Consider the following 27,781-nt stretch of genomic DNA (forward strand, 5'->3'; position numbering starts at 1 on the left):
CTGTTAAGCTTTTTACACTTATCACCACAGTAGCACGAAGCAGCCAATGTGTGAGAAAAACAGAAACAGAAATACCTGGAAAAACTCAGCAGGTCTGGCAGCATTGGCAGAGGAGAGCACAGTTGATGTTTCGAGTCCTCATGACCCTTCAACAGAACAGGTCATGAGGACTCAAAACGTCAACTGTGCTCTCCTCCGCCGATGCTGCCAGACCTGCTGAGTTTTTCCAGGTATTTCTGTTTCTGTTTTTGTTTTTGATTTCCAGCATCCGCAGTTTTTGTGTTTTTATCAGCCAATGTGTAATCTCCTAAACCCGTATATGGCAACATTGGGACACTGATAATCAATGAAATTACAAGCAAAACAAGAATGCGAACTTTAGGTTATCCGCCCAAGATCAGAGAATTGCAACACAGGAGAGGCTGGATTGCAAAGTCCACTTTGGACTGGAGCGGTTTGGAGCAAAGATCGTCGGTTCTCTGCTGCGGTTGCACGCAAACGCAACAGGTTGGCAGCAAACAAGGAAGAAGAAATGAATTTCCTTCTGGAGTCGCTTCTCACACTGTTCCTGTCGCTGTATTACATTCTGGAAGCTCTGGTGCTGCTGGTAGTGCCGGTGCGGAGGAAGAATGTGAGCGGGGAGATAATGCTGGTGACCGGGGCTGGCAGCGGCATCGGGCGGCTCGTGGCGCTCGAGTTCGCCCACCGACACGCCACGCTCGTGCTCTGGGACATCAATGAGGAAGGCAACAAGGAGACTGCCCGGCAGGCCCAAGAGAGCGGAGCTTCCCGGGTCTACACCTACACGTGTGATTGCAGCAAGAGGACTTCTGTCTACGAAGTAGCCGACAAGGTAAAGAAAATATATTCTAAAACTGCGAGCGAACACTTGCAGGAGGGGTTAAATACAATACACGCAGAGGCTGTATCATCACTTTCTTTTTGTCAAGTAAATAAATCCCACTAGCACAGGTTTTTCTCTGTCATTCTACAATTTTAGTTTGGAAATCTTCCCACTATCACACCCCTCGCCCCAGGAAAAAAATATGGAAATCTTAAAGGCAATGGTAAATCTGAACCATCCTCACCAATTATTTTGGTCAACGCCCAAATACCTGGTCATGTGAGGCATTGCACTTGAGTGCAAGTGAACTGTTTGGTAAACTGGTGTTTAGAATCCACCAACCCACCCCTGCCCCTGTACACAAACATGGCCTGCTTGACTTATGTGGCAGGAACTCTCGTCAATTTTCCAATCTTTAATCCAGGATAATTTGCAAAACTCCAGGACCTGCAAGAGTTCCTGCCCCAATAGCCAGAGAAAAAGAACGTGTAAATGCTGGCAATGGGCGCATACAAGTGGGATGAGTCCACTAATGCTGTGGAGGATGAAGTCCTAGTATGTATACAAGATTGTTTTCTAGAACAATGTGTTGAGGAATTAACTAGGGAACAGGCTATCTTAGATCTAGGATTGTGCAATGAGAAAGAGTTGATCAATAGCCTTTTTATAAAGGAGCCTTTAGGGAAGATGGACCACAATATGATAGAAATTGGCATTAAGTTTGAAGGAGATGATGTTCAATCTGAAACTGGAATCTTAAATCTAAACAAAGGAAACGATAAAGGTTTGAGTGGCATGTTGGCTGTGCTAGATTGGGAAACCACAATAAAAGGTTTGACGGCAATGGCTAGCATTTAAAGAATTAATACAGGATTTATAACAGATTTACATTTATTTAATAAGGAACAAAAATCCACTGAAAAAATGACGAGGCTAATGAGAAGTTAATGATTGCATCATATCAAAGGTAGAGGCTTATAAAGTTGTCAAAAAATGTAGTAAGCCTGAGAATTAGGAGCTTTTTAAGAATTCAGCAAAGGAGGATCAAGAAACTAATAAAGAAATAGAAAATAGAATGAGAGCAAACTAGTGAGAAACATAAAAAATGACCCCCACGCAAGAGGTTAGTAAGCAAAATTAGACCACATGGGATAGGGGCTAGCATACTAACATGGATTGAGAATTAGCTAACGGACAAAAAACCGGGAGTAGGAATAAACGGGTCCTTCGCAGGTCCGCAGGCTATGACTAGTGGGGCACTGCAAGGAGCAGTACCTGGGCCCGAACTATTCACAACTTATATCAATGATTTGGATATGGGATCAATTGTAGTATTTCCAAGTTTGCTGATGAGACAAAACTAGGTGAGAATCTGAGTTGTGAGGAGGATGCAAAGAGGCTTCAAGGGATTTAAATGGGTTTAGTGAGTGAGCAAGTGCATGACAGTGGATAATATGGAAAAATATGAAGTTATTCACTTAGGTAGGAAAAACAGAAATGCAGAGTATTTCTTAAATGGTAAGAGACATAGCTGTTGTTGTTCATGAGTGACTGAAAGTTAACATGTGGGTGCAGCAAGCAATTAGGAAGGAAAATGGTATGTTGGCCTTTATTACAAGAGGATTTGAGTACAGGAGTAAAGAAGTCTTGCTGAAGTTGTATAGAGCATTGGTGAGACCGCACATGGGAGTATAGTGTATAGTTTTGGCCCCTTTACCTAAGGAGGAATATACTTGCCATGCAGGGAGTGCAGTGAAGTATCACCAGACTGATTCCTGGGATGGTGGGATTATCCTATGAGAAGAGATTGAGGAGATAGGCCTGTATTCTCTAGAGTTTAGAAAAATTCTTACAGGGCTCAACAGGGTAGATACAGGAAGGATGTTTCTCCTGGTTGGGGGGCATCTAGAACAGGGATACAGTCTAAGAATAAAGGAGTAGGCTGTCTAGGACTGAGATGAGGAATTTCTTCACCCAGATGGTGGTAAATCTTTGGACTCTCATTCACTAAGTTCAAGACAGAGATTAGCAGATTTTTAGATATCGAAAGATATCAAGGGATATGAGGTAGTGTAGGGAAATGGCATTGAGGTAGAAAATCAGCCATGATCTACTTGAATGGAGGAGCAGGCTCAAGGGGTTAAATGGCCTGCACCTCCTATTTCCCATGTTCTAAAGAAAAATTGGGCTCAAATACTTAAGGCTTTTAAAGGCCCAGGCCTTGACACTAAGATGGTTTTCAGCCAGCTGGTCACTTGCTCACATTCACTGCTGCCACTGTGCATTAGTGATGGAGGGAATGAATATTTGTGGATGGGATGCCAATCAGTGGGCTGCTTTGTCCTGGGTGGTGTTGAGGTTCCTGTATTGTCAGAGCTGCACTCATCCATGTAAGTGGGGAGTATTCCATCACATTCCTTGTAGGTGGTGGACAGGCTTTGGGGAGTCAGCAGGTGAGTTACTTGCCGCAAAATTCCCAGCCTCTGACCTGCTCTTGTAGCCAAAGCATTTAAATGGCTGGTCCAGTTCAGTTTCTAGTCAATGGTAACCCCCGAAGATGTTGATAATGGGGGATTCAGTGATGGTAATGCTGTAGAATGATTTTCTCTTGTTGGATATAGTCATTGTCCGGCACTTTGGTGGTGTGAATATAACTTGCCACTAATGTCCTTTAAGGAGGGAAGTCTGCTGTCCTTACCTGGTTGGGCCTACATGTGACTCCAGATCCACAGCAATGCGGTTCAATCTTAAATGCCCTCTGAGTGGCTTACTAGGCAATTTCGGTTGTATCAAACCACTATGAACACTGTAAAGAATAAAACCAGACAGACCACTCAGCACCAGAAACAGCTGTCATGACAGCATCAGTAGGAGTGATCACTGCACAGTCTTTGTGGAGATGAAGACCCATCTTCGCATTGAGGATACCCTCCATTGTGCTGTGTGGCACTACCACCATTCTAAGTGGGATAGGTTTCAAACAGATCTAGCAATTGAAGACTGGGCACCCATGAGACACTGTGGGCCATCAGCAGCAGCAGTATTGTACTCGATCACAATCTGTAACCTCATGGCCTGGCATATCTGCTGCTCTACCCTTACCATCCAGCCAGGAGATCAAGCCTGGTTCAATGAAGAGTCCAGGAGAGTGTTCCAGAAGCAGCATACCCCATGAACTAATATTTTTAAAAATCCAAAAATTAGAGCCAGAATTTACAGGAATCCAATTAGGAACCACATACACATGTAGTAATATAACTTCAGAATTCTCTTCCGCAAATGGCAATTGATACTAGGTCAATTGGAAGCTTTAAATCTATGAAAGATATTTATATATTTATTATCCAAAAGTATTAAGGAGTAATATGGAATTAGGTCTCTGATAAGCCATGATTTCATTGAACGGCAGAACAGTCTTGAGTTGAATGGCCTTCTCCTATTCCTACCATTACTTTGTTTCTAAATCATACTTTAGCAACCAAAGGTTTCATTTTGTCTAATTCAAATGCTTAGCTCATTGCTGACTTCTAATGATATGTTCAATACCCTGGATCCAAGATAAGCTGTTGAGAAAGGGGTCTTTGTTTTGATTTTATATGTTATGTTTCTGCTTTCTAGTATATAACATAAAGTAATTAGAAGTATGATTAATACACTTAACACTTCATTAACTAGAGTACAAATGAGTTAAAGAAACGATGGAATAACTCTAGTAAATATAGGAAAATGGACTTAAGGCAAAGAGTTTGGATTATGTGTTGCTACTTAGTGGTGTATGTGTTGCTGTTTATACAAATTTTTTTGACAGGTGAAAAGAGAGGTTGGAGATGTCAGCATTCTGATAAACAACGCAGGTATTGTCACAGGAAAGAACTTCAATGATTCACCAGATACCATGCTGGAGAAAACCATGGAAGTGAACAGTCTTGCACATTTTTGGGTAAGCAATTCAGTACTGTTAGTTAGTTGATGATTTGAATCGGAAGTTGACAATCTTGTATAGCTTGTTATTAATGAGTTTCAATAAAATGTAAGCTACAAAACAAGCATTCTTTGCATTTTATTTTACCTTTGGCCTGATAATAAAGAGTTTTAAAATGTTTTTTAATTTTCCTAACGGGAATTTTAAATTAAATTTTAAAGAGGAAGGATATGACCACCACATGCACATGATTTTCAGTTTATTGATGTTGAATCGGAGGGGACATCATTGAAAGCCCCAAAGAATTCTGAGTTTGCACCAGCCCTTTTCACATCTGACCATGTCAGCTGAGGCTCTGGTTATGTTGCACTTCAAATCTGAGTTACGTTGCTAGTTGTTTATGTACGAAAATCCATGTTTCCACTGCCACCATACTCCCTAAGCACTAAAATCTGACTTGATACCATGTTGGAACAATTGGATCTCTACTTGGATCTAAACCAACTTTAATCTTTCTGAAAACTTCATTCTAACTTCCAGAACTTTCTCTTTACGTTCTTTACATATTCAGCTCTCTAGCCTCCTTTGAAAAGCTTCTGAATTTATGTCACAATCTCTGACATTAAATATCTTGCAATATAAGAAAATCCCATTTCATCAGACCTGACCAGTGATATATTTAGTACCATTGATCAACTTCAAAGATGTCAGTTAAACAAAAATGTCTTAGTAACGATTATTGGCAATTTTATATTTTTCTTACTAAACACTCATTTCCAATTAATTTTATTCTCCTTTTCTACCAGTGTATAAATTTTCAGGAAGAAGTGCAATACTGGTAATATCATCTCTGAACTTCCTATCATTTTGTGAGGCAAAAGGACCATAACACACAGCTTTGCCTTTACCCCTGTTAGTATTAACAAGGCCACCTTGGTACTGTTATAGTAATAGACAGCAGCAGCTGCACCAAAGTACATGCAGGTTTGTTTGAAAGAAAGGTTAATTCTTGTATCTCTTATGTCTCCCTTAAATGGGGCACAGCCAAGACATTACCTTTGTTATAGGAGTTTGAGGACCTGTTATTTCACCTTCCCCCTGCACTCTACTTTCAGATCTGGAACTGCCAAATCCTACAGTAGCCTTCCCTTTCAGTTCCAGCACAGAACCACAGATGACTGAGCTGAAGTCTATCTAAATTCAATTCCTCAAAAAAAATCTACGAACCAAAACAATTTATCTGCTGGAAAATAATTAAACAATACATGTAGCTCTGACTCTCTGTAGATACGGACATTGTGGGCATGTATTTCCCATTTCTGTTATGATCCTGTTAGGGACTGTTAAAGTTTTAAAGAAATCTGAAAGTGCATCAATTAACTGACTGGATTATACCACAAGATTTCATGGTTTTCAACAAAAAAAACATCATTATATATCAAAAACAATTAAACAAAGTAACCACTATTACCTTATACATGGTTGCAAACTAGTGTTATTATGAACTCAGTTTTATTTCTTACTCCCTGCACTCCCCCGCCATCCCTCAAGAATTCCCTTATCTTATGAAACCTTGAAGGTGCATTCACTTTTCCTGGGACCACCAGATCGTATGCCACAGCTTCCAGAATTTACTTTAATTCTCCTTCGTATTCCAGCTACTTCTGGGTTTAAATTTGATGAGAGTCCTTCCCTTAACCTTTTAGCTATCACGACCCTTTACATGATGGATGTCTCAGCTCCTTGTTCTGGTTGCCAGCAGATATCCAGTGCCTTCCCACAGCTTTCCAAGCTAACTCTGCTGGCTGCTTTCTGCCACAAGGCTCTGTGAGGGCCACTATAGATTTCTTCCTCTAGCTTAAAGCTAGTAAATCTTCCAGCAGCTTTACCCTCACAAAATCCAAACTGAGTTAGAGCCCTACCCACCTTCCATGCAGCGAATGATGAAGCTAGTATTTTCTCTGCTTGAATGCAGGCCTAACAGACTATCACATCCTATTGGACTCACCTGATAAGATGCAATCTTCACCAAAACACAGCTGCAACTGCTTCTGTCTGTTCCCAAGCTAAGCTGCCTGCTTCTGTTAGCAAATGCACACAAGCAAAAGTCCTTATAACCATGGCTCCAGAAACCACTATCTGCATGGCAATTTGACCGGCCTGTTCCCCAGGTAGAAATGTAAATTAACTATCTTTAAATCCCAAAGTTTTCCTTGATTCTAGGAAACCATATGCATAGTTTATATCTCTAATAGATTTTTATGACCTCTCCCAAAATTGCCAGCTTTTAGCTTTTTTTTACAGAGATAACAATAGGCAACCTGGCCAAGAGGTCAGGAAATGTATCATTCATTGTTCAAGTATATAGCTCTTCCTCTGACCTTGGAAAATAAACATTGGCAGCTTTTAACTGTAATTAATTCCCAGCTTGTTTGAATTGCATTCACTTCTCAGTCAGGATTTTCCATTTATCTTACGTTTAACACTTTAACCTCCTAAAACTATAAATTATATTTTAAAACTTATGAATTGTGAACTAGATATTAGCAACACGTCCCACAATAGCCTTTTCCCTCAGCAGTGTGCCCATTCTCTAAAGAGTATGTACCTCTGGGCTCCTGCATGCTGCTGATTCTGACCTCATTTCAAACTGCTTTTAAATTCATGTTGGACTGCTGAGCCTGAGTGTCCCAAAGTTGCCTTCAAACCCCATACAAAGATGGAAAGCAACAACGTAAATATTCTTAGCCCACTTCTCAAGATCCCAGTGTAATAGCCACTGCACAACAGAATGCAAACACCCTCTTCAATGTATTAATGTCTGTAGGCTGGAGCTGTTAGTAAATTCCATAGCCTTTTGATTCTACGAAAACAGCCCAATTGTGGGAACCAATATAATCCACAATACAAATGCTTCTTTATATTTGTATAGAAATGTGGCAAAAGGCACTTCAGTTATCATAAAATATGACCCATGGGTGTTCATGGTCCTTACTGTAATTTCTATAATTTTTAACATTTATCATGAGTGGCCTATGATTTCCTTAGAATTTGCCATGACAAAATTGCCACATGCAGGATAATACATCAAAAACATTACTTGAGAAACGTGGATGTTGTAACATATGTAGTCACCTTATTCTCATATTTGGCAGCATCTGTGAGATGGTAACTGTTTCTCTCTTCACTGATGCTTCCAGACCTGTTGAGTATTTCCAGCATTTTCTGTTTTTATCTCCAATTTCCAGCATCCTCAGTATTCTTCTTTCGTATTACTAGCATGTTTTATAGGTTGTGTCCTGGAACCGAATTTAAAAACAACACCGGCGTCTGTTGAACCTTGTTCAATCTTCCACATGGGTTGTGCTGGTTGCTGATTCCACCTTCAACTTGTGAAAGGTATAAAAGTACAGCCTGGGGAGAGACAGCATATTATAAAAAATATATTTAACCTTAGAATGTGATTGATAGTAAGTTTAAAATTCAGAAATGTGATTAACTTGGATCACTTCTTTAATATGAAATAACTTTTAATGATAATGAAATTCTGTGTTTCTGTGTTCCTTTAGTTTAAGTGTATTTTCTTAGAATGTATTATCCTAAAATAACCCCATGGAAAAGCTCTGTTTAGTTTTCTTCCTCCTTCCTCTTTTTATGAGAGGTGTCTGGTTTTCATTCTGTTCTCTTTACACAGAATGGTTGAGTGCAGAAACTCAGCAGAATAAATATGTCCACAAATATATCTAAATCAGTTCCTGTTTGTATTTTTAAATAGCAAATAAAGAATTAGTAATATGTAAGGAAGTGTCATAGCACAATTAGAGCAGCTAATGACTTATTTCCTTGCTACATTTCCAACAATTCCAACTTCTATTTTTTGACAATCCTGTCAAGTGCCGCTTTAAAATCCATTAAGGTTTTTTGTTCCACAACCAGTAATCTGTTCCACATGCTTAAATTCTATACACAGCAGAAAGGCATACATGGTTCCAATTTGTCTAAACTTTTCATAACTTTAATGGCAATGAATTAATCAGAGTTAAATTCTTCAATTAACATGTTAACTTTTTTGGCAATTGTTTTAAATTTTTTTAAATGTGCAGTAATTGTAGAAAGTAACCCACCCCCCTTCCCCACAACACCCTGATGGATTAAATCAAAGTCAATTAAACACAGAGATAAAAACAAAAAACTGTGGATGCTGGAAATCCAAAACAAAAACAGAATTACCTGGAAAAACTCAGCAGTTCTGGCAGCATCGGTGGAGAAGAAAAGAGTTGACATTTCGGGTCCTCATGACTGTTCAACAGAACTGAGTGAATATTAGAAGAAGGGTGAAATATAAGCTGGTTTAAGGTGGGGGTAGGGGGGAGAGAAGTGGGGGGGGGTGTTGGTGGGGTTGTAGGGACAAGCAAGCAGTGATAGGAGCAGATAATCAAAAGATGTCACAGACAAAGGAACAAAGAAGTGTTGAATGTGGTGATATTATCTAAACGAATGTGCTAATTAAGAATGGATGGCAGGATAGACAAGGACTGAATATTGAATTCAACAACTTTAGATCTTGAACTCCCTCCTCCATCCCCACTCCCTTTCTGTTTCTTCCCCCTTCCTTTTGTTTTTTCCAATAATTTATATAGATTTTTCTTTTCCCACCTATTTCCATTATTTTTAAATCTTGTATGCCCTGCTAGTCTTTCCACCCCACCCCCACTAGAGCTGTATCTTGTCTGTCCTGCCATCTATTCTTAATTAGCACATTAGTTTAGATAATATTGCCACATTCAACACTTCTTTGTTCCTTTGTCTGTGACATCTTTTGATTATCTGCTCCTATCACTGCTTGCTTGTCCCTACAACCCCACCAATGGCACCACCCCCCCTCCCACTTCTCTCCCCCCACCACTGCCCCCCCACCCCCTCCACCCCCAACACCACCTTAAACCAGCTTATATTTCACCCCTCTTCTAATATTCACTCAGTTCTGTTGAAGGGTCATGAGGACTCGAAACGTCAACTCTTTTCTTCTTCACCGATGCTGCCAGACCTGCTGAGTTTTTCCAGGTAATTCTGTTTTTGTTTTAAATCAAACTCTGCCATTTACAGCTAAGTGACTTCTGCAGCCTGTGTAAGCCTTTCATGTTTCAAGCCACAGACTGCTGGCTTCTTTGTATTAATTCTTAGAAGCTTCTGAGCATGGAGCATGTATCACCAGGTTACAATTATTTATGTTTATGGTCACCTCAACCTTGCTTATTTCTCCCCCACCGCAGTGATGATGATAAAATGTGCATAAGAATATGGGAAACCAGTGGAGAAAGTACCAGCAATGAGAGGCTTTGGTGGGTGGGAATCTAGGATGGCTTGCTGCCTGCTTGAGGCACAAACTCAGTGGCTCTTTTTTTCAAAGGCTACTTTTTCAAAACCCTTTCAGCTCCTATTTTCTCAATTTCTAATATGCAAAATAAGTTTAGCAATATAGAATTACGTATTTCACAATAAAATAATTGCCTTTAATGTTTTTGTTTGCATCCATGTAACTTCATTAATATTTTTCTTGAAGTTTTCAGCCTCTCCGTAGCCTGGGCTTGAGGTTCATATTTTGGCTCAGAACGATTGCTGATAGCTTTAGATGCAGTCTGAATTTTTGTAGGAGTCCCCATTATGCATTATTAGGTTTCTGTTAATAGAAGTGGCAGACTCAAGCAACAACAATGCTTATATTTTGGCCCCACTCTAGATTATGTGCAGAGGTACTAAAATGGTGCTTAAACCTCTGACCTTCTGACGCACAAATTTCAGCTCTTGGTAGATTTTCTGATTGCACCTCCAGAATATTCCCCAGACACAATAAAGAGGAAAATCCATCCTTGTTTCTGAAGATGGTTCCGTGTAGACCTGAGCAGAAGATGCAATGCTCAAAGCATTGTGGAGGTGGCTTTGCTTTCAGCAAAATAAGAACATAAGTTCTTCCAAGTAAGAACATAAGAAATAGGAGCAAGAGAAGGCAATATGGCCCCTTCAGCCTGCTCTGCCATTCAATAAAATCACAGTTGATCCATTAATTCCACTTTCCCATTTTGTCCTTGATTCAGTTAGTTCCCAAAGATTTATTGATTTTAGCCTTAAATATTATAAACAAAGAACCTGCAGTCTTCTAGGGTAGAGAATTCCAAAGGTTTCCAAACCTCTGAATGAAGAAATTTCTTGTCACCTCAGTCTTAAAAGGCTAATACTTCATGCCGAGATTATGATCCCCAGTTCTAATCACTCCAGCCAGGGGAAACAGTCTCTCAACATCTGTTCTGTCAATCTTTCTAAGAATTTTACATGTTGCAATGAGATCACCTCTCATTCTTCTGAACTCCAGATAATATAGGCCCATTCTATTCAATATATCCTCATAAGACAGCCTTTTCTTCCCAAGAAGCAGCCTAGCGAACCATTGTTGCACTCACTGCAAAGCAAGTATTTCCGTCCCTAGGAAAGGAAACCAAAACCATACACAGTACTCCAAATGTGGTTTCTCCAAAGCCCTATATAATTGTTGGGACTTCATTGCTCCTACATTCTAAACCCCTTACAATGAAAGCCAATGAGCCATTTGCCTGCCTAATTACTTGCTATATCTGTACGATAACTTTCTGTGATACGTGTACAAGAACACCCAATTCCCTCTGAATACCAACAAACTTTTGAGTCTCGCCTTTTTAAAGATATTCTGCTTTTCTGTTCTTACCAAAGTGGATAATTTTACATTTCTCAATATTATACTCCATCTGCTACCATCTTCCCAATCACTTAACCTGTCTCTATTCCTTTGCAGCCTCTTAGCGTCTAACTCACAGTTTATATCCAAGTTTAGAGAAAACTAGATTGGAAATAATTACCCAATCCCCGTATCTAGGTCATAGGTTTAAACAGCTGAGCCCCAAGCACTTGTCCTTGCAACACCCCATTAGGTTACAACGTGCAACCCGAAAATGATGCATTTATTCCTATTCTCCGTTTTCTGTTTGTTAACCAATCCTCAATCCATGCTAATATATTACCTGCAATCCTGTTAGCCCTAACCATGTTCAACAACATCTTTTGTACCACCTTATCGAATGCCTTCTGAACATTCAGATTATTGACTGAATTCTGAGTAATGCTATTACTTCTACAATATTATGCATCTTTAATTGCTTTGCGACAGTGCAAAAATGGCAATAAAACTAGCACATGAATAATTTTATATTAAATTGTTTTGCCCGCAGTGCATTAAAGGATAAAAGCATGTACATTTTGGATACTTGTTTTGTTCGATTAAAAACTCAGACAACATATCCTTGTGTTATAATTGCTGATTTTCAGTTTTGTTCATTTTTTTAGTGGCTTTCTGTAATATACTGATCTCCTTTCTACTTCTCACTGTTTTTTCTCCTGTCTCATTTACTGATTTTGGTATATTTCATTTAACGGTGATTAATGTAAATAATCTGGCTAAGTTTGCTATACTAGGGGAAAAATGAATTGTCAATGCAGTTTTCAAATATGTCTTTATGTTCTTTTCCTCATTTAGTAAACCTTATAGTTTTAAGTAAAAACAATAAGCTATCGGTTACAATCCACTTAGTAATTCCGACAGTTAACTGTTTTTAGACCTATAAAGCCTTCCTGCCTGCAATGATTGCCAGCAACCATGGCCATCTGGTTAGTATTGCCAGTTCAGCAGGACTGTTTCCACTCAATGGATTGGCAGGTAAGAATAGGTTCTGTGGCTTCTGGAGATTTTATGGTCATAATATTTAGACTGAGAATGTTGTACAAGACGGCAGAATATATGCAGCTTTAAATTGCTGTTGTTTTCTACATTTCAGTTTGTGCATATATTTCAAGTGTTTAATATCAAAGAGTTAAACTATTACTTTTCTTAAAAGATGTATGGGTATTACACTTTTATCAGTATACCATATAATTTACAAGTCACAGATTTTGCTCTCAACAGGGAAAGATCGACATTCAGTATTCATCAAATTGGTGGAAGGGGTCATCAACAGCACTTGCTTAGCAATAACCTGCGCACTGACATTCAGTTTGGGTTCTGCCAGGGCCACTTAGCTCCTGATCTTATTACAACCTTGGTTCAAACATGGACAAAAGAGCTGAACTCCAGAGGTGAGGTGAATATGACCGACCTTGACATCAAGGCAGCATTTGACCAAGTGTAGCGTCAAGCATCCATAGCAAAACTGGAGTCAATGGGAATCAGGAAAAACTCCCCACTGGTTAGCGTAATACCTAGCATAAAGGACAATGGTCGTGGTTGTTGGAGGTCAATCATCTCAGTTCCAAGACATCACTGCAGGAGATCCTCAGGGCAGTGTCTTAGGTGTGACCATCTCCAGCTGCTTCATTGATGACCTTCCTTTCATCGTAATGTCAGAAGTGGGGATGTTCGCTGATGATTGCACAATGTACAGCACCATTCATGACGACTCGGATACTGTAGGAGTCCACGTCCAAATGCAGCAGGACCTGTACAATATCCAGGCTTGGGCTGACAAGTGGGAAGTAGCATTCGCGCCAGACAAGTGTCAAGCAATGACCATCTCCGACAAGAGGGAATCTAACCATCACCCCTTGACATTCAATGGCATCACCATCGCTGAATCCCCCACTATCAACATTCTGGAGATTACCATTGTACAGAAACTGAACTGGACTAGCCATATAAGTATCATGGCTACAAGAACAGATCAGAGGCTAGGAATCCTGCAGCGAGTAACTCACCTCCTGACTCCCCAAAACCTGTCCACCATCTACAAGGCTCAAGTTGGGAGTGTGATGGAATACCATCCACTTACCTGGTTGAATACAGCTCCAACAACATTCAAGAAGCTTCAGACCATCCAGGACAAAGCAGCCTGCTTGACTAGCACCCCTTCCACAAACATTCACTTCCTCCACCACCAATGAACAGAGGCAGTAGTGTGTGCCATCTACAAGATGCACTGCAGAAACTCACCAAGGCTCCTTAGGCAGCACCTTCCAAACCCACTGCCACTACCATCTGGAAGAACAACGGCAGGGGAAACATGGGAACACCTGGAAGTTCCCCTCCAAGTCACTTGCCATCATGACTTGGAAATATATCGCAGTTCCTTCACTGTCACTGTGTCAAAATCCTGAAATTCCCTTCCTAAGAGTATTGTGGGTATATTACACCACAGTGACTGCAGCAGTTTAAGAAGGCAGCTCATCACCAACTTCTCGAGGGCAATTGGAGATGGGCAACAAATGCTGGCCCAGCCAGTGACACCCACAGCCCCTAAATGAATTAAAAAAAACCTCATTGATAGCTGCCCATTGATCTTTAGGCTTGGCAGTGGAGATTTCCTATAATCTGGCATCTAATAGTTTTAATATTGAATATCACCGCTATATGTGTTATCCATAATTAGAACCATGATAATTTTTTTAAACTGTCTTTTTATTCTCATACAACTGACTTCTGTCCTAGTGGATCTGATTCCTACATGTTTTTGGTGAGCAACGGGTGTCTTTCATCTTTTACAGATTATTGTTCAAGCAAGTTTGCAGCAGTTGGCTTTGCTGAGTCTGTTGCACTAGAATTGCTGGTTGCAGGGAAAAATGGTGTCAAGACTACCATCGTTTGCCCATTCTTTGTACGCACCGGCATGTTTGATGGCTGTAAAACCAAGTAGGTAGACATGTTGATTCATTAAGTTTGTCATCTTTACTTTCAACTTTATTGACTCAAGCTTAAAATGTATTGCTAGAATGTGTTACTTAAAACTTACAATCTTGAAGTGGTAGTATTGTGGCATTCTGATTAATTTCTAGCAATTTTGGAATGAATTACAAAATTAGGGGGAGGCGGTGGCTTAGTGGTGTTGTCACTGGACTAGTATTCCAGAGACCCAGGGTAATGCTCTGAGGACACAAGTTCAAATGCCAACATGCAGAGGCTGAAAATTGAATTCAATAAAAATCTGGAATTAAAAGCCTGATGACCATGAAACCATTGTCGATTGTCGTAAAAACCCATCTGGTTCACTAATATTCTTTAGGGAAGGAAATCTGCCATCCTTACCTCGTCTAGCCTGCATGTGACTCCAGACCCACAGCAATGTGGTTGATTCTTAAATGCCCTCTGAACAAGAGCAGTTAGGGATGGGCAATAAATGCTGGCCTAGCCAGCGATGCCCACCTTTTATGAACAAATAAATAAAAAAGAATATTTATGAGTCCAACTAATGAATCTGAATTGTGTTAAGTGAAATTATACTGGCAGGCAATGTATGGGGTAATTCTAAATGCTCAAGGCAACAGGCATAACCAGAGGTTGGCATAATAACAACATTCCAAGTGTGGCAGAGGTAGGAAAACCAATGCCAGCAATAAAAGGAGTAAACAGGTGATAAGGGATGATAAAAGAGGTTGCATTGTTTAAATTTACACATATGATTAAAACACTGAAATGAGTACAGCAAAAAATGAAGAAAATAAATAGATTATGAGGGAGAAGATCATGAGATAAGGATGGCAGTAATTGTTTTTTTTTAAATGAGAGTTCTACAAATATACCCATGAATAAAGGGCTATACTGGTAGCTGTTAGACTTATGATGGATCTTCTTTTCAGGTGAACATAAGAAATAGGAGCAGGAGTAGACCACACAGCCCATTGAGCCTGTTCCACCATTCAATATGACCATAGCTGATCTTGGGCTTCAACTCCATTTTCCCACCCGCTCCCCATATCTCTTAATTCCTTGAGAGGCAAAAAATATGCCTACCCAGCCTTAAATGTATTCAACAATAGAGTATCCACAAACGTCTGCGGTGAAAAATTCCAAAAATTCACAACCCTTTGAGTGAAGCGATGTCTCCTCATCTCAGATCCTTATCCTGAGACTGTGCCCTTGTGATTTAGATTCCCTGACCACTGGAAACAATCTCTCAGAATCTACTCCATCGAGCCCATTCAGAATTTTTTCAATGAGCTCGCCTCTGATTCTTCTAAACTCAGAGAATACAAGCTCAATTTACTCACCCTCTCATCTCAGGACAACTCCCTCATCCCAGGGACCAATTTAGTGAACCTTCGCTGTACTGTTTCCAATGTAAGTGTATTCTTTCTTAAATGTGCAGGTCAATTGTATTGGATTGCAGTGAAATTTCTTTATACTTGTACTCTAATCCCCTTGCAATAAAGGCCAACATGCTATTTGCCTTCCTAGTTGCTTGCTGCACCTGCATGTTAACTTTGTTCCTTGTATGAGCACAAGCCAGTCTCTTTTGAACATCAATACTTAGTCTTGTTAAAATTCTGTTTTTCAATTCTTACGACCAAAGTGAATAACTTCACATTTCACTACATTAAACTCCATGTGCCATCTTGTTGCCCATTCACTTAACCTGTCTCTATTTCTTTGTAGCTTCTCTGTATCCTCCCCACAGCTTACTTTACCACCTAGCTTGGTATCATCAGCAAACTTAGATACATTATTCCCTGCCTCTTCATCTAAGTCATTAATATAGATTGTAAATAGCTAAACTGCAGCACTGATCCATGCAGCACTCCACTGTTCACTGCCTACCAACTTGAAAAAGCACTAATTATACCCATTCTCTGCTTTTTATCTGTTAATCTTTACACTAACCAATCCTCCATCCATGCCAATATATCACAACCAACTCCATGAGCCTTTATCTTGCCTATCAGGTTTGTATGTGGCACCTTATTGAATGCCTTTTGGAAATCCAGATATACTACATCCACTGGTTTCTCCCACTAGTTACATCCTCAAAACACTCAAATAAATTTGTCAAACAGGATTTTCCTTAAGACTTCCTTAATAGATTCCAGTATTTTCCCAATAACTACATTAGGCTAGCTGGCCTGTGATTCACAGATTGCTCTCTCCCTCCTTTTTTAAAAGGCAGTGTAACATTTGCCAACTTCCAATCTAATGGGACCATTCCCAAATCTAAGGCATTTTGGAAAATCATAGCTACCATGTCCACTATCTCTGCAGCTATCTCTTTTAGAACCCTGGGGTGTCGGACATTAGGGCCCCTGAAGGGGAGTTGAGAATGGGCAATAAATGCCTCCCTAGCCAGCAATGCCCACACCCTGTGAAAGATTTTTTTTAAATCCCCTGGATCCTTTCAGCCAAAAAGTGGAAGATATCTTTTCATGTACAAAAATAAAAAATCATGAGGCTGGGGAATAAAAAGAAACAGTGGGAATACAGGAAAAGATATGGAAGTTTTTTTTGGTAAGCACACCTAACCCACCATTGCAAAGTGGCCCCATGTTTTGTGGTGAAAGTAGCATCTTCAAATGTCTAGCTTGAGAAATATAGTACACAGTGATGGTCTGTACAAAGTATTGACCCTCTGCCAGCATGAGTGTACAGTTCTGCATACTGTGTCACAAAAGGACATTTTGGCCTTTTGAGGGAACACAGAGAAAATCAGCTGTGTTGGTGAATGGGCTTCAGGTCAGTAGGATGCTTGGTTAAGTTGGGGCGGGTGGTGGTAGGCGAGGTGTGGCATTGAGGTGAGCTTAAGTTATTTAAGACTCTAAAGGCAGTAGACAAAGTATATTCTAAAAATTTTCAGCATTAAATGCATTCACAACTTTAAAATATGAATGCATGGTTAACAGATGGAAATTACAGACAGGAAAAGATCAGCTGATCCATCAAGACTGTTTCTCACTCATAATGCCTGAGGCAGCATGACTAGATCCCACTTAACCCCTGAAGAGGCAAAAAAGGCAGAAAAACTCAGGAGCGATAAGGGAAAGAAAATCTGTAAAATTCCCCCTCTACTCCCTCAAGTGATCAAGGTGGTCCAGGAGATCTCAATAACAATGTATTTGTTTATAGTAAATCCACTTACCTTTATCGTGTTTCAATCTATGCATCAGTCAAGAACCAGTCCAGCTTCCCCTTGAAGACTTGCAGAAAGAGCCTTCCTTTCCTCTGCTGGTGACATGCTAGTTTTGCCAAATTTCTCACTTCTGTTTAGAAGTCCATGTTGTAATTTAGGAAACGTGGCAACTAATCTCCTCTGAGCAACCTCCCACAACATGATAATAACCAGATAATTTTTTTTCCATAAATATGTTGATCGAGGGATGGCCAGAACACTGGGGATAACTCCCCTCTCCTTCTTAAAAATAGTAACATCACCCAAGCAGGCAGATAGGGCCTTGGTTTAAAGTACTCATCAAAAGTTGGCACCTTCCACGAGAGTGCAGTGCTGCAGTGGAATGTCAGCCTTGTTTTTTTTTTTGGTGCTCAAGTCCTGGAAAGTGACATGAAGCCAAACCTTGTGATTCAGAGGTGTGTGCTACCAACTGAGCCATGTCCAGCACCGAGACCCATCAAATACTCAGATGCCTTTATTACATTGAATAAGACTCTTCGATCAGCAAGTGTCACAGATTTATTGCTATTCTTTAGCTTAGCTGATGGCAAAAAAAATCTTCTAACTGCAGGGAGATCCTAATGAAAAATATCTGTTTTTTTAAGCAGGATTTCGCAAATATATTTTTTGGATAGTTAACCACCTTTATTTTACTCACGAAAACCTGCATAATTTTTTGTTGACAAATTGTGAACTATCAAACTGAGGCTTTTACCCTATAATTTATACTCAATTTCTACACAGGTGGCCACATCTTCTTCCCATTTTAGATCCAAATTATGTTGCCAAAAAGATTATGGATGCCATTTTACGGGAACAAATTCTTCTTATAATGCCACGAAGCCTGAATTTTCTGTTTGCTCTGAAAAAGTGAGTACAATTTATCTCGGTCTACGATGTTCTACAATTCATTTTATATCGTCTTTTAAGCAGTCTTGCTTTTTCAATATGAGAAATGTCTCTTACAACAGCTTTCTTTTATGACATTATTTTTCTCCATGAAAATTCCTGTATGGTAAAGAACTAATGATTGAATATTGTCTTTGTGCACTACTGAATACAATCAAAACATGACCGATTATATGATACAGCTCCATGTTGTAGTTGCTAACACGAAGATGGAATGAAGTGGAATGGATGTTGATGGAGGGGGAAATTCAGTGATGTTAATGCTATCGAGAGGAGGTGGTTACACTCTTGTTGTAGAAAGACGCTGTCTGGTATTTCTGTGGCATGACGCATGTTACTTGTCATTTGTCAGCCCAAGCCTCAACGTTGCCCAGATCCTGCTGTATGCGGGCATGGACGGCTTCATTATCTGAGAAGTTGTGAATGGAACAGAACACTGTCCAACTCTACACAAGCCTCCCCCCTTCTGACCTGTCACCACCTCTACTTCTGTCCACCCCTTCCCCTTCCTCCCAGACCATGATAGCATCCCCCTTGTCCTTGCCTTTCACCCCACCAGCCTCTGCATTCAAAGGATCACCCTCCACCATTTCCACCAACTCCAGCATGATGCCATCACCAACCACATCTTCCCTCGCACACACACCCCCCCTCCCCCCCCCAACTGTCAGCGTTCCACAGGGGCTGTTCCCTCCAGGACACCCACTCCTCCATCACCCCCAACAACTCATCTCCTTCCCACAGCACCTTCCCATGTAATCACAGAAGATGCAACACCTGCTATCCTCACCATCCAAGGGCCCAAACACTCCTTTCAGATGAAGCAGCACTTCACTTGCACCTCCTTCAATTTAGCCTACTGCATCCGCTGCTATCAATGTGGTCCCCTCTACACCAGGGGGACTGAATGCAGACTGGGTGACCGCTTTGCTGAACACCTCCGGTCTATCTGCAAGCATGACCCAGACCTTCCTGTCACTTGCCATTTCAACACCCCACCCTGCTCTCATGCCCACATGTCCGTCCTTGGCCTGCTGCATTGTTCCAGTGAAGCTCAACGCAAGCTGGAGGAACAGCACCTCATCTTCCATTTAGGCACTTTACAGCCTTCTGGACTTAACATTGAATTCAACAACTTCAGACGATGAATACTCTCCTCCATCCTCACCCCCTTTGTTTAATCTCCTTTTATCTACATTCATTTTATTTTTTATCCACTTATTTTTATCTTTATTCATTTGGCCAGTGGTTTCATCTCTTTTTTATCCCCACTTCTATCCCATTTTCTATCCTTTTTCTCCCCCCACCACCACCCCCTCCCTTCACCCCATCCCCTACAGGGCCATCTGTTACTTGTTCCATGTTGTTCTCTCACACAATGCTACTCTTGTTCTGCTATTATCACAAACTGCTTTCTTACCTATATGCTGCTATCAGCATCCTTTTTAGCACTAACTACTACCATTAACACTCCCTTTGTCCTTTGCTTCATGGTATCTTCATCAATCCCTCATTTATCCCCACCTATTGCTGGCCTTCTATCCAGCTCCACCTACCCCACCCCCCTTATACAGCATAAATTTCATCACATTTCCACTTCTCTTCAGTTCTGAAGAAAGGTTGCACGGACTGGAAATGTTAACAATATTTGTTTTGTATTGCTTGCACTAATTATGTGCTCTCAGCTCTACACCAGTGTTTCCTCTGGTGAAGAATGCTTGTTTTACTCTGTAATCTAACGCTGTGTCAAAGTGCCCTTGAGTGGGAGGAACAACTGTGATGGGGGGCAAGTTGTGCTGGGTGGTGTGATGCTGTTGGGATAATGGTCGCCTTGGACTTCTGGCTGGAAGGCATATGAGATGTTTCTGCAGCAGCTGGAGCCATCTCCAGCAACTCCTTTGAGACGCCTGCTGGCACTACTCACCCCAGCTGGCTGACTAATGATCTGTAAAGGAGCTGTCAGTATAGCTTTTCTCATTAACGCACTTTCCAACTGATATCCAGCCTGTCAAATACTCCAGTGACGTTTATGTAAGTGAGAACCCATAGTCTCAGTGAACTGAAAATCAGTTCTGTTGAAGGGTCATGAGTACTCGAAACGTCAACTCTTTTCTACTCCGCCGATGCTGCCAGACCTGCTGAGTTTTTCCAAGTAATTCTGTTTTTGTTTTTACTTCTTGAGCAAGTTGTTCAACACCTATTTCATTTTGTTGCACTCTTCAGTTGACTGATGTTTGCGTTCACTCTGCTTCTTTGAATTCCCATGAATTGCGCAGGTAGGAGGTGCATCATTGTGCATTCTCTGCCAGCTGCTGCAGGTTGTTTGCAGTAGATTTTAAAAATGTGAAAAGTATATTTTGCTTTCACATTAATTCCTGTCTGAAGCCAGTTTAGTAGGACATCAGTGTTTTGTATAAAGGCTAGACATACCTTGTTGCTCCCAGCCTTCCACCCTCTTTATTCAGCCCCTGCTACAACTTCTAGTTGTGTACTTCTCTTAAACTGTCATTATATGTTCTAATGTGCTAGTATCTATGCCAGGAGCAGAAGAATCACTGTGGAGCTTGGCTCGACACAGTCAGAAATGGTTTCTAATGTTCAACAATGCCTCAGGGCGATGCCTTGGCCAACTGGGGTTAAGCTACCTGGTTTAAATTTCAAACAATGTTTGGCAGTTAACTGTCTGTCACCATCAGTGGTGCATTCTCCATCACAACAACATTTGCCAGCCAATCCAGCATTCTCCTCACATACAGTATAAATTGTTGTCTTCCCCTTATATTGGTATTCTTACAAGTGCCCTGATGAGTGCAAGATGAAAAGCTTAGACATGTCTCTCTTTTCAGCAATACTTAAGTTTTGTACTACCAAACAACTGATTTTAATGTTATTATGTATTTATGTTATTATAATTTTGTGAAGCTTACCCATTATCAATATTAGGCTGAATGATCAGAAGTTAACTGATTTATTCTTTTTGACCTAACTCGCATCAAAACTGTTCACCTATCAATCCTATGTTTGCTAACCTACATCCTGGTCCGACTGCGATATTTAAAATTCGTATCCTTATTTTCAAGTCCCTATGTGGCCTTACCCCTCCCTATTTCTGTAACTTCTAGCTCTACCGTCCTAGCCTCCGAGATATCAGTGCTCATCCACTTCTGGCCACTTGTACACCATCCATTGCTGATGACTATACCATCAGCTGCTTAGTCCTAAACTCCGGAGGCTTTTGCCAGACAACAGTGAAGGGCCTCTAAGAGTGCCATTACCAATGGATCAGGGTCATGCCAGCAGGACCAGGTGGGTGTTGTTCTACAATGGGCACAAAGGGTCGGTGACACTTATTCCCAAAGGAGTAGCAAGGGGAAGGTTCTGGGTGGAGATGGGCTGCAAAGATAGTTTAAGGGAAGGAAGAGACCACCTGACATGGAACCGATCCACTCAGTCTTCGAGACCACCTTGTAAGAAGAAGGAGCAGTGAAGACGGAGAGAGGGCCAGGCACTGGTGGCTCCACAGCAGCAACTGAAGGTCAGCCTCTGGTTGCGCATGGCAGGGGAGTGACAGCAGCTGGCCAGGTACAAAAGGGCCTGGCAGCAGGAGAGATTCTATTCTTCACTGCTCAGCTAACTGCAAATGTCAGAGCTGCAGTGTCAGTGCAGACTGAGGCTCTACAGGGAGGCAGTCATTGATCTATGCACCATGCTTCAGGACAAATTGAGACCCATGGTGTTCGGGGGACCCCCAGTGCCGGTGGCCCTGAAAATCACCATGGCTCTCAAATTCTACCCATCCAAATTTTTTCAGAGATCCACTGGCAATGTATGTGACACCTCCAAGGCTGTGGCCCATCAAGGAGGTGACCAATGCCGTGTTAAAGACGGCTGGAGACTATGGGTAGAATTTTGCCCTTGGCTTGCGGGCTCGTCAGTGCTGTGCTGGGGGCAGTTGGGAAGCTAGAAAGCAGTTTCTCTCTGGCAAGCCAATTAAGCCCCCCCCCCCCCCAGCATGAAACACAAGCGGCAGCACTCAGTGCAGCCTGTGTTGGCGGGGGGGGGGGAGGCGGGCGAGCTGGGCGAGCACAAGTTACGTAATCACTCTGAGGCAGTTTTCTGCCTCAGGGACATGAAGATATATGAAAAAATAGTAATGAAACATGTCCCCTCATGTGACTCTGTCACATGAACAGGGGCATGTTATTAATAAAAAATTAAAGTTTTTATTTAATTTTTATTTGCTTTTTGAAACCTCATCTCGCCCATAGGTGAGGTTTCCAAAAAAGTGTAAAGGCTACTTGGCATTTTCGCCTGCCTGCCAACTGTAAGGTTGGACGGGCAGTAGAAATTTTGTTTTAATTAACTTTGTAATGGCCTTAATAGGCCTTTTAATTGTCGGCGGGCTCACCACCGACTGAAATATTGTGCGAGTACGCCATAATGTCAAGACGATTGTCTGACGTCATCGCGCGTCATTTAACGTTTGGTCGGGTCGGGCATGCACCCGCCCTCCAAGCGAAAAATTTGACCCTATGTTTGCTATAGCACCGATTCAGGTAGCCAGTTGGAACGGTCCATTGGCTTCAGGGCCATCACTGGATTCCCTCAGGTGCAGGGTGTCATCAACTGCTCCTGTGGCCATCAAAACTTCCATGGACCAGCCAGTAGCCTTCAGCAGGAAGGGCTGCCTCTCCATCGATGTCAAACTGATCCGCAACCACTGAAAGTAGATGCTTCAGGGGTGTGCTGTATTCGCAGGAAGCAGCTACAAAGCCTACATAGTAAGGCAGTCCCAGGTGCAACAGCTTTCCTGCTCCTCCCCCAACATGTTTTCACAGAGAGATCCTCTGGGACTAGGTCTATCTATTGAAGACATGGTTACTCAGGCCTGTGAAGAACACTCGCACGGAAGAGGTACAATACCTGCCAGGGGAATGATCACCGAGCAGGCCATTAGGATGCTAAAGTTGCGAATCAAATGCTTCAACTGACCTGCTGGAGCCCTTCACTATGCCCTAGAGAGAGGGTCTCAGCTTTGTGGAGTGGACCACCACAAATGGGGAGGCCTTGAATAATTAGGACATCATCGATTGCCTCTTCTCATCCATGAGGAGAAGGCTGCTGAACATGCAGTAAAGGATGAGGAGGAAGCCCTTGCATCAGAGGGGAAGGGAATTGAGAGATGCGCATGGGAGGCTCGGACAATCTCATCTACCCAATTTCTTGCGAGCCTTTCAACCTTTTACTATCAGTGCAATATAGCCCTACTTTAATGCTGTCACCTCATTCATCCTGCACCCCGTTGCCCAGTGCTCGGGCTCACAGCGCGCTAATAAAGCTGAGGAGCTGGCCCAAAACGACCTACCTTAATACAAGCAGCCTACTGAGGGTGAAAGGTTGTTTTAACATCTAACAAGGCAACAAGAAATACATGAATAGCTAACTATAGTAAGTGTGACATTTATTGAGTGGCACTAGTGTAAGAAGGCTTAACATATGCAAAATTTAAACACCTCTGAGCCCCATGTGTGTCTAAGTACTTACATGTGCTTCTACAAGGTACAACCCCTGAACTTACAGCTGAGGTGGAGGCAGGAGGATCCTGTTGCCCATGTCCTGGGATGACTTTAGCCATCTTCTGGCTGCTTGATGCCTGGAGTGCTTTAGCATGCTGAGAGTCTCCTGTGCAGGTGCAGGACCCTCCTCTGTTGTCATGGCTACTGGAGCTGGGGTCACTGACTGAAGTGGCTGAGAAACTGCTGCACATATTTGTAGTGCCCTGAGAGGGAGCAGCTGCTCCTCCACCCTTGAAAGACCTCTTTGTACCTCCTTGCTGACTTGAGAAAGACGAAAGTTTGGTGTAAACTCCAGGTGGATCATCCACCTCTCACCATGCCATGGCTGCAGAGAACTCATGGACGAGACAATAGCTTGCAGTTTTGTACACATTTCCAGCATCCACTGACTGGTCTGTTGGATCGGGTTCTCGTAAAGGTTGCCAACCCCACAATGGAGGAAGCCATGCACTCTCACACCTGAGACATGGCCATACACATGGCCTGGATGGACGACTTTGTTAGTGCATTGGTGTGAGTAGCCTCTGGAAGCTTGCCAGGTATTCCCTCACCTCACTTCATGTCCAGCAAGTGCTGTGTTCCTGAGTACAGAGGCAGTTCATCATCCTGAGGCTCAGTTTAGGCCTGACCTCTTATAGTTCTCCAACTGTCTGTGACCTTGACTGTCACACTGTTCATCAGCTGCTCGGGCGTGTCTACTGTGCTCACCAGGTCGTGACCCTGAATCTAATCACAAGCAATACCCATTGATGCAAGACACTGAGAGGGTATGGGGCAATGACACTGCACTCTCTGAGGATCCCTCCTCCACCTCAGAGGTGGACTGCAGGCCCTTGCTCTCTGCAGCTGAGTGTCCTTCGGGAATACTAAGACCATGAGAGAATACAAACATTTAGGAGTTAAGGGCTTCACATCTCCTCATCCCAACCACGCTTGATTTAGAACTCCATGTGTCCAATAATATAGATGCAGTGTTCATGTGTCATAAGAACATAAGAAATAGGAACAGGAGTAGGCCATTCGGCCCCTGAAACCTGCCCTGCCATTCCATAAGTTCATGGCTGATCTGCCCCAGGCCACAACTCCTGTTTCGCGCCAGCTCCTTATAACCCTCAACTCCCTGATATTTCAAAAATCTATCTACCTCCTCTTTAAATACTTGTAGTGATCTAGCCTCCACAACTCTCTCTGGAGTAGAGAATTTCAGACAATCTGAGAAGAAATACCTTCGCATCTCAGTTTTAAATGAGTGTCCCCTTATTCTGTAACAATGTCCCCTAGTTCAAGAATCCCCCACTAGTGGAAACATCTTCTCAGTGTCTACCCTGTCAAGCCCCCTCAGAATCTTGTATGTTTCGATAAGATCACCCTCATTCTTCTAAACTTTAATGAGTAAAGGCCTAACCCGTTTAGCTGTTCTTGATAAGTCAACCCCTTCATCCCAGCAATCACCCTAGTGAATCTCTTTTGAACTGCCTCCAATGCCAGTATATCATTTCTTAAATACGGGGACTAAAACTGTACGCAGTACTCCAGGTACAGCCTCACCAACACCCTGTACAGTTGTAACAAGACTTCCCTATTTTTAAACTCCCAACCCCCTGGCAACATGGGCCAAAATTCCATTTGCTTTCTTAATTACTTGCTGCACTTTTTTGGAGCCTCTGTCCATGTAAATAATAGTGTACCTTTTGATTTTTCCTACTAAAGTGCATGACCTTTCCTACATTAAACTCCATCTGTCAAGTTTTTGCCCACTCACTCAACCTATCTATATCCCCTTGCAGATTCCTTAGGTTCTCATCGCAACATGCCCTCCCACCTATTTTAGTATCCATCACATGTTGTCCAGTTTCACTCTTTTGTCTTGCTCTCAAGCAAATCATTTTTCTGTGATGACACTCCTGTTTTGCTATTGGCAATTGCGCTGCCACGCCCCTGACTGTGAGCCAGCTCCAGGGTTAACACCTCTGTTGGGGTCAAAGCACAAATGTCTGGCTGCCTCCACCCTCACCTACTATTTTTTTTTTATTGTGGGACTATTTCTCTTGCAAGCCAAAGGAGGAACATTGTTAGTTTTCCCATGAAAATTAGCAGAGATAGTTTATGCCTGTTTGTGACACTGCACCCAATTTCAGGGAGTGACCCCACAGCTGCTGACCTCCTCTACAATCCCCATCCAGGGTTGCTTGTTCAGGTGGGAGGTTCTCTTCTAGCTATCTCTTGGTAAGAGGGCCTCCTGCCTTGCCATTGCAGCCTGGTGGAGAACCTGCAGGGAGACATCGCTAAAGCTTGGGGTCACTTCCCTCTGCCTTGGTGGCAGCAGTCTCCTAGTCTGCTTTGTGGGTCTTCATTTGAGCAATAGGAGTGGAAGATTCCACAGTTGTGCTACAGGGGCCTTTAGCACTGCTGAGTTAATTCTTGGCAACAAGGCAGCAATGTACACAGGGTTGGCAGCCCTTTAAAAATGCCACCAGCACCTGCCTTTTAGTCAGGTGATGCTGCCATTGGTGCCTTGTTGCCCACCCCCACTCAACAAGTGGAAAGGCCCTGTTTCTCCAGGCTGCTAATTGGCCAGCCCATCACACGTCACTTATGTGGAAGTGCCACCTGCTTCCAGTGCTCAACCACAACCTGCACCATTCAAATAAAATTCATCCCTTGGTATGGGGAAGATACGGGTAGTAGAAGTTTGGATCAGCTAAAGTCTACAGAGGCTGGAGGGCAGGAGGTCATGATGGACAGTGTTCACAAAGTTGAATCTAGAGATGAATAAGGCATGAATGAGGTTTCACAAACCGTTAAGTGGAAATTGGAGCAGAGACTGGTTATCTTATTATGGTGGAAGCAAAAAATCCTTGTGATGGAGAGGGTGTGGAGTCAGAAGTTCAGCTCTGGTTTGAATCCAACGTCACAGTTGTGAATGGTCTGTTTCACTAGGGAGGGCAATAAAATTGTTAGCAAGTGTATGGAGTTTGCAGCAAGGTCTAAAGATGATGGCATGGATCTTCCAACTAGAGGAAATTACAGCTCATTAAGGAATGGATATGAAGCAAGCAATGTGATAACAGAGGCAATGGAAGTATTCAGAATGGTGGTGGAGAGGTCACCGAGCTAGAGGAGGAGGGGCTGAAATATAGATATTCATGATGCTCCGGAATGAATAGGTAAGAGTGGAACCAACCAAGCTATACAAGGAAGGAGAGGTGTTGAAGTATAATAATGTGGTTGTCCATATCAAAGGCTACAAAGCGGACAGGGAACAATAATGTACTGTGGTCACAGAAGATGCCATTTGTGACCTTGATTAGTGTCTTTCCAGCACTGTGACAGGGTCAGAAATCTGGAGAGATTCAAAATTGGGTTGCAACCTTTTGATTGTAAAGAGTGCCACATACTAACGAAACTAACATTGATATTTCGCCAAAACCATTAAAAAAGTGTCTCTCTAGCCAGAGCTAGTAGAATCCAATATCGTTAGGCCCCAACTCCAAAATAGTTAGTAATCAAAGTCGAGATTAAATTAAAGACTGACTGCTATTAAAATATGTGGATTCTGGAACAGTCCCGGTAGATTGGAGGG

The 27,781-nt window shown here is 42.1% G+C and overlaps 1 pseudogene; it reads left to right on the forward strand.

The window, feature by feature from the left end:
• The first annotated feature begins 532 nt into the window (after positions 1 to 532).
• The window catches only part of LOC121279417, a 63,872-nt pseudogene continuing 36,623 nt past the window's right edge, over positions 533 to 27,781 (forward strand).

This window comes from Carcharodon carcharias, chromosome 6, assembly GCF_017639515.1.
Source record: "Carcharodon carcharias isolate sCarCar2 chromosome 6, sCarCar2.pri, whole genome shotgun sequence".
NCBI lineage: Eukaryota > Metazoa > Chordata > Chondrichthyes > Lamniformes > Lamnidae > Carcharodon > Carcharodon carcharias.